The sequence below is a fragment of the Lipotes vexillifer genome, unplaced genomic scaffold (genome assembly GCF_000442215.2).
Source record: "Lipotes vexillifer unplaced genomic scaffold, Lipotes_vexillifer_v1.1 scaffold306, whole genome shotgun sequence".
In the NCBI taxonomy this organism is placed as follows: domain Eukaryota; kingdom Metazoa; phylum Chordata; class Mammalia; order Artiodactyla; family Lipotidae; genus Lipotes; species Lipotes vexillifer.
The window spans coordinates 545,008-552,507 of NW_006789814.1; positions in this window are offsets into that span (position 1 = coordinate 545,008).

The window sequence follows — 7,500 nt, forward strand, 5'->3', positions numbered from 1 at the left end:
GTTCTACTGAAATCTGTGTCTCCTGAATGGCGATTCCTAAGACCCCAAATAAAGCTCTTTGTTCTTTGCAGAACAGTCTCTATACTGATTCCTGTTTAACAGGAGACAGACGTGGGGAGGGATGCAGGCAGCCTCTTGGAGCTGAGAGCAGTCCTTGGTTGAAAGGCAACAAGGAAGCAGCGGCCTCAGCCCTACAGTTGCAAAGGCCTGAATTCAGCCAACAATGTGAATGACCTCGGAAGTGACTTCATTCCCAGAGCCTCCAAAACAGCACATGGCCCAGAGAACACCTTGATTTCAGCCTCATAAGACCCTGAGCAGGGTTCTCAGCCATATCATGCCTGGTCTTTGTTATCAGCTCCTAAATTTGTGGTAATTTGTTATGCAGAACCAACACAGGGGAAGTGAGTTATTTTATTTGTATATTAAATGAAAGACTGGTCCCAGAAAGCCAAAGAACTTAGGGATGATTCGGGTAAATGATGACTCTCACTTGGAGATATTGAAAACAGGGCCGGAGGATATAAAACAAAATTTAACTGTGAGTATCTTTAAGGGATGAGGTAGATTACAGGTGCTATTTCTTCTGTTTTGCTTTTCTCTTCCTTTGAGCATGTCTCACTTTTACAATAAGACAAAAATAAGGAAACGATTTCCAGGGAGACACAAGGCAGATGTCAGATGGCCAGAGACTGCAAAATGAGTAGACAGTCCTTTCTGCCCTGCCTGGCAGCTCAAAGCCTTCCCTCTTTTCAGGCAAACATTTGGATACCTGACCCCTATGAAGTCATGGATGCCCAGAGCAAGCCCTTTGCATCACTGACTAATAAAACTTGGAGGTGATCAAGCCTATCCCTCTCTCCTTGTAGGTAAGGGAACTGATTCTCAAAGAGACCAACTTATCCAAAGCCACGCAACTGATTGGTGGTAGAATTGGGATAGGAATCCAAGCTCTCTCCCTTCCCACCCTGCCCTCTTTCCTCTTCACTCCAAAGTTGCCATGGGAACATTCCATTTTAGAGCTGGAAGGAATCTTCACTCTCATCTGGAGTAAGATCCTCATTAGGGAGACAAGGAAATAGAGACACAGAATTGATGAAATGTTCTCACTAAGATCACTCACCAGAGAGTTGGAAACAACAGAGTTAGAATTCTGATTTCACTATTTTCCCAGGCCTTCTATCAACCATTTCGAATGTAGTTCTCTCCAGTCTATTTGAAGGTTGCTGGCATTGAGAAACTTTTTTTTTTTTTTTTTACCTGATGCTTGTGGCAGAGAAAGAAACATATTTGCCACTTGCTTTCTGCTTTAGCCTGGGAGCAGACTTACACCCCAAACACATTCAGCATCTCCCTGCATCTCTGCGCTGGCTCTAGAGGAACATTTGCAGAATGCATCTGAGTGTGACACCAGGGCCACATTTTACTAGGGGGTAGGTCTGCGTCCTTGGAGTGCTGTCTCCTGTGGCCACAGAGGGAAGGGACACTGAACACCCCAGCTCAGCTGGCTCTGCAAACTCAGTCCTACATTAGAGGACATAGGGAGTGAAAAGCCCCAAGTAGGGTTTAGGGTTTGGCCTAGGCATTCCCTGTGCTTGTCACCAGGCATTTAGCTTTTCCTCTGCATCTCGTTCTCAGACCTTTCTTTCAGTGTTGTTACCGAACCAAACTTGGGTCCATTCACCCACATGCAGTAGAGCCAATCTACTGACACTGGGTCATGGTGAAGGAAAGTGCAGCGTTTACTGCAGGGGTCAAGCAAGGAGTCCAGGCAGCTAGTGCTCGAAAAACCCAAACTCCCTGATGTGTTTCAGCAAAGCTTTATTTTTTTTTTTTTGCGGTATGCGGGCCTCTCACTGCTGTGGCCTCTCCCGTTGCGGAGCACAGGCTCCGGACGCGCAGGCTCAGCGGCCACGGCTCATGGGCCCAGCCGCTCCGTGGCACGTGGGATCTTCCCGGACCGGAGCACGAACCCGTGTCCCCTGCATCGGCAGGCGGACCCTCAACCACTGCGCCACCAGGGAAGCCCCTCAGCAAAGCATTTTTAAAGGCCAGGTGAGGGGTGGGAGCGTCACAGGGTATGTGATCAGCTTGTGCACAGTTCTCTGATGGGGAGGTAACAGGGTGGTGTCACAGGTGTTAACCTTATCAATCCTCAGGCTCTAGTAGGTCTGGGAGCTACATGCTCATGGTCATCAAGTAGTTGATTTTATCCATTTGGTGGGGGTTTTAGCCTCTGTAAAACAACTCAGGAAATGTGCATCAGATACTATTATCTGGGTACTTCAGAGAAGAGCTACAGCAGAGGATATGGAGAAGGCGTCTGTCCTGGGAAGACCCCATAGGGTCCTGCTCAGTTGTCGTGTTACTGGAAAGGATTTGCTCCAACATGGGATTTATTTATGCAGATACACCCAAGGCATCCAATGAAGTGGGAAATGTGGCTGATGAGAGGTTTCATGAGATTTCAGGCAAGAATTGTACAAGATAGAAAGAAAGGGAAGAGAACAAGTATTTGCTGATACTCCCTGCACGTCATGTATTGTGCTAGGTCCTTTAACACACAACAAAATTATATAAATTAAAATTTACTGAGTGTTTTCTGAGTTCCACTGAATGAATTTAATTAGAGCCCAAGGATGATATATGAGAATTACACAGAATACAGAAAATGCCTGTTGTCGGTAATGACAGGGATTAGAAATGGCATTGCCTCCAGGAGATGCGAATGCAGTGGACCCTCTCTCACCTGGCACGGGCAAGGGATGGAGAGTTCCAGCCAACTGAATATTCTTGTTGAAGGGAAAGGCTCACTTCCAAGTGCTCTCTAGGTTTGCATTCATTGGTGCCAGTTTAATTGGTGTTGAAAACATGGGGAAATCGACTCTCTCCTTGCCTGGTGTGTGGGAAGAGCAGTTGGATCACTGCTTTCCCCTGAAGCAAATTTGAGCTGATTGGCTTGGAGTAGCCATAATACCATCTTCTCATGAGTGGAAGCACGTCTGGGTGAGAGGATTTGTCATTTGCAGAATCTCAGTTGTTTGTCATTTGCAGAATCTCAGTTGTTTCCAAACAAGGCTGATTACAATACACCCTGAGGCTGGAGAGGCTATGAGTTCATGCTGGGGGGTGGTCAGGGACACATCACCACCTGTGTACGTTTTGGGGTGATTCCAATTTCTCAACACCTCCAATTCCATCTTTCCCCCTTCCCTCCCTCCCTCTCTCTGTTGCAGCCAGCCTGAACTCTTATTAGCTTCTCTAATGAAACACACTCTCACCTAGATGCGTTTGAAACAGCTGTTTCTTCTGGATGGAACACCTCTACCCTCCTTAACATCCCTCCTTCCACAAACCATCTGTGCTAAGAACGAGATTCTTCCAGTCTCAGACTAAATGTCACTCCCTCAGGGAAGTCATTTCTGGCTCCTCCATCCCCTAAGATTAGGTTAGACCCTATTACATCTTTCCTCCCCACCTCCAGGCATCTCTCCTAGATTGGAAGCTCTTGGAGGGGAGGGTCACATCCACCTTTTCAGCTTTTTATCCCCCTTGACCAGCACGGTACTAAGTACAGAACCTAGAGTAAATATCTGAGTAAACAACTTTTTCTCTTCTGTTTTTATTTTTTTTTAATTTTTATTGAAATATTTACAACATTGTATTAAGTTTCAGGTGTACAACCAAGTGAGTCAGATATTTTTATATATATATATATATATATATATATTCTTTTTTAGATTCTCTTCCATGATAGGTTATTACAAGATATTGAGTATAGTTTCCTGTGCTATACAGTAGGACCTTGTTAGTTACCTATTTTATATATGGTAGTGTGTAGTTTTAATCCCAAACTTCTAATTTCTCTCTCCCTCACCTTTCTCCTTTGGTAACCATAAATTTGTTTTCTATTTCGTGAGTCTGTTTCTGTTTTGTAAATAAGTTCATTTGTATCACTTTTTTAGATTCCACATATAAGCAATATCATATGATATTTGTCTTTGTCTGGGTTACTTCACTTAGTATGATAACCTCTAGATCCATCCATGTTGTCTGAAAATGGCATTATTTCATTCTTTTAATGGCTGGGTAATATTCCATTGTATATATATATATATATATATATACCGCATCGTCTTTACCCATTCATCATGTCTTGGCTATTGTAAATAGAGCTGCTGTGAACATAGGAGTGCATGTATATATCTTTGGAATTATAGTTTTGTCTGGATTTATGCCCAGGAGTGGGATCACTGGATCATATGGTAGCTCTATTTTTAGTTTTTTAAGGCGCCTCCATACTGTTCTCCATAGCTTTCATATTGCATTCTTATCAACAATGGCAAGCTTAGGGTAGGTCTCAGTAAACATTCACAAAATGAAATAGACTGTCTAGAGCAGGGTTTATCGAGTTCTGGCTCATGTGCCAACTTCAGCCTGCCACTTGGATTCACTGAAACTGGTTTCATTGGTTTTACTGAAACACAGTTACGTCCATCTGGTTATGGATCATCTATAGTTGATCGTGCGTCACAACAGCAAAGCTGAGTAATTGCAATAAAGACTGCACAGCCCACAAAGCCAAAAATATTTACTATCTGGCCAACTCCTGGTCTGGATTCTTTCCTTTCAAGTCCAAGAAGAGTTATAAGTAAGTAACCACTTTGAAATACCTCCTCTCCTCTTGATTTTTTGGTCTCCTCTTATAACCACATTGAGTCTTCCCATTAATCTTTAAACCCCAGAGTTCCATGCATTATACACTAAAAATGTCTAAGGTTTAAAAATTTTAAATGTTTGGGAGAAAATAATAATAAATAATTGTGTCTTGGGCCAAAAGTCATTGAAAACCATTTCTAGTTTTAAAATTTCTTCCATTCTCTGCTTCTTCTCTGCCTAATTAAATCTTACCAACATCCAGAGCACAGATCAAATTTCCCTCTTTCATGAGGTCCTGCTGTTCCTTCTCTAAGGTTATTCCTATAAAACTTAATGCCTGAGCCATTTCTTTGGGGCTCCCTAGTGACAGCTCTTACATTGTCTTATGCCATTATTTAATGTATATTAATTTTATTTTCCCAATTAGATGCTAAACCCCTGAGGGTGAGGTCATTATGTACAAAGTTTGAACTAAAAATGTCATCAAGTTTAATTCGCATCTTCACAATCCAGTTTGTGCAGATGGGCTTATATAAGATTGAATATCCATATTTCACTAGTTTTGCTTCAACTACTCACAAAGAACCAGCAAGTCTCTGTAGAGTGTCCCTAGTTTATGTCTGGGACTCTCCCAAGTGTTGTCTCATTTGTGCTCATTAACCAGGCTGTTAACTTGGCCACTGTGTGACATGCAAAATGTTCTTTCTCTCGTGCTCTGCCCCTGGCTGTTTATTCTGCACCTTGGGTGGGCTAATGTTATCTCAGTGTGACCATGCCTAGCACACAGTCCCCTTTGTTCCCAAGGCTAGACTATGACTTGCAGGGCTTAAGATGCTCAAGGCATATTGTACGGCTATGGAGTCACGCAGAAGGTGAATAGAATCACCCCACACTTGTGCTGCTTTGCCCTCTGGGCCACAGAGCATCTCTGCTTGATCCCACATCATTAGAGCTCCTGCAGCTTCTGCTGTCTCCACGGACCCAGGCACTAGTCTCTGGGTCTGGTTGGAGGATCCAGACAGACTCCTTGTTATACACTTTATAGCCTCTGTGATAATGAATCTCTGAAGATGTCCCATCCCCAAGAACCCCACTTTCTGGTATCTATGCCCTTAAGTTGTCTCATCCCACAGTGAAACTGGGCTAGCCCTGTGTAACTCATAGAACGGACCAGAAGTGATTCTGTGTGACTTCCAAAGCTGGGTTCTAAGAGGCTTTGCCGTGTCCATCTTGGTCTCTTTGGACACTTGCTCTGGGGGAAGTCAGCTGTCATGTAACTAGGTTGAGTATCCTGAGACCATCATACTGTGAGGAAGCCCAACCTGGTCATGTGGAGAAAAAGAGGTGCTGGCCCACCCCCAAATGTTTTGGCCATCTCAGCCCAGACACCAGGCATGAGAGTGAATTAGTCATCTTGGACATTCTAGTTTTAGCAGATACCACATGGGAAAGAACTGCCCCCACATGGCCCCAGATACACATCCCAGTTGAGCCATTCCACCTATCTCCGGCCATTCAAATTACATCAGTCATTGTGGAACGTGGACAGGCCTGGAAGGACAACCCAAATTCCTGACCCACAGAATCATGAGCGTATTAAAATGGTCATTCTTTTATGCCACTAAGCTTCGGGCTGTTTTAGTATGCAGCGATATAACTGGAACACCTCTTTCTACTTCTTTCTTGAAATTTCATGCTATAAACACGTGTAGGCCAACCACTCTAACAGCAAATCAGACATACCTAGACAAGCCATATTCTCAGAGATGAATATAACCTAATTTCAGGGGAGGGACTCCCCTCTAAAACATGTCAGTTATCTGTTGGATGGATGAAGGGGGAAAGGAAGAAAAAAAGGAGGATTCAAAGAAGGAAGGGAGGGAGGAAGAAAATAAGAAGTTCATGGTTTCAGCAAGAAAGATACAGGATGGGGCTTTTGTAGGGTATCATTTGGCATAAACCATTCAAAGTGATTTTCGAAGTTCCACCAGCTTCACCACACCAATGCTTCAGGCATCCTCTGCTTGACTCCAGTGTTAGGTGGATAAGTCATAATGACCATGTCGATAGGGCAACCTTACCCACTTTCCCTGCTCTGCTCATTGGAGTGCATCTGCCCATTGTCGCCACTCAGGGAAGCTGTGATGGGCTATTTCAAGAGCAGGGGTGGCCACAGATCTTCCTACCATCCATGCACAGGTTGTCTTTGTAGGTGGTACCTACACAGACAGAAGCCTCTGATGGTGATATCTGTACAATGTGTGTGATGCCCACAACTGTGCCATTCAGTCAAGCTGCTTCTGGTTTAGGAACGAGGAACACAGTGGTGGTCAGCAGGTCAAAAGGGACCAACAGCGTAGACTTGTCGAAAGAAGCGAAGACACCCTACAGGAACCCAATCGCTAATGAGAGAGAAAGTGGATTAACTGAACAAGTAGCTATATGCCCAGGCTTGCTGCTGCTTCTGCTTCCTGGTTCCAATCCAGTTCTTAGGAGTAACTCCCTGGTCCTTTCGTGGGCAGTGAGTCTCTGATTTTCTTTTTTCCAACTTAAAAATCTTCCAAATAACACAAGGGACAAGAAGAGAAAGTTGGCTTCCATTTTCACTTTATAAGTGCCTCCATCTATGAATTCCCCCAAGTGACAAAACATATCATAAAACATGAAACATACACCATTCTCTCCTTCGTGTGCCAACCATCCTTCAACACATCGTCACGAATCCTGCACTGATGTTAACAGTCCTCTAACATCCTGAAAATGATTGCATCCATCCACGTCTTCTGCAGTTGCTCCAGAGTGATAGAAGCAGTGATTTATTGAAAAAGAACCTTCAGCAGG